Source organism: Gavialis gangeticus, unplaced genomic scaffold (assembly GCF_001723915.1).
Source record: "Gavialis gangeticus isolate Ggan-Ray unplaced genomic scaffold, GavGan_comp1, whole genome shotgun sequence".
Classification (NCBI taxonomy): Eukaryota; Metazoa; Chordata; order Crocodylia; family Gavialidae; genus Gavialis; species Gavialis gangeticus.
Window position 1 is genome coordinate 212,440,395 of NW_017729032.1, and position 1,224 is coordinate 212,441,618.

Consider the following 1,224-nt stretch of genomic DNA (forward strand, 5'->3'; position numbering starts at 1 on the left):
TATTATAACATCAGCATTCATAAACCTATAGTTGAAGTGAGAGGGTCTGTTTGGGAATATAGGATATGTATTTAAGTTTCTTTAAATGTACATCATTTTATGTGATGATGATAAAAATTATTATTAAAATGAAGTAAATTAATATATTGTTGTTGAAGATATATATACTGCCTTGCAATTTTTATAAAATACAAAAGAAAACATTTTATGAGTTTAGTTAATCAACTGTATTTAATGTTCCCAAACATCCAAATTCCAGCATAATGGACTCAGCATTTCTAATACATCTTTTATAACCATACTATTTGCAAAATTCTATTGCTCATTCAAAATACAATGAACAACTAGATGACAGTGTACTGCAAAACAGGTTTAGCTAAACAGATTCCTTGTGTGTATTGTGGAGCAGCTAAAAAAGGATGTTTAATACACTGTGGGCATGTCTACATGTGCCCCTACAGTGCTGTTGTTACTGTGCCATCATTTAGTACTTCCAAAAGGAAGTACTAAATGATGGTGCACTAGCAGCCTGTATTGCGCCATGCCGGCAGCACATGGTTATTTTTAACCACTATGTCTCTGTAGCAATGCGCTATAGCGAGAGAACACGTTGCTATGGCGACATAGCATCTCGTGTAGATTAGAACTGATATTTTTGAAAATGTAGATTCTTGCCCCATAGAAAAGACCCATTAACATGATACAGAGTGTGTCTACCTGTTCATTAAGTCATGGTATTTACTGCACATTTAATTTAGTACATGCTTAATGAAGTACTAGCTAAATGTAACTACAGTTACAGTGCAGTAGTGCCAGTGCATATTTTTTTAATGATACCTACTGCACAGTAGCCTAATAACACTGCACAGTAGTGTATTTGCATGATTTTTGTCTGGCATGCTACTGTGTAGTGTTATGAGGCTACTGCACATTAAGTGTCTTGTGCAGACATGCCCTCTCAGTATTAAGCAGATGCAGATGTATTAAATCCTTAGATGATCACATGCCTAGATACCCTTATAATACTTGTTAAAAGAAGCACTAGCTATTAGGAATATCAAGTGGATTATAAAAAATTACTGCAGGATAGGTCTTCTTAGGAAGGGGACACAAGACAATTATTATGGAATAATTTATCCCAGATTTTAGTCCACAGTAAATTTACTCCGTATTAAAGAGATACATGATATACACTCAAAGCTACCTGCTTAGAGTAGGTGCTAT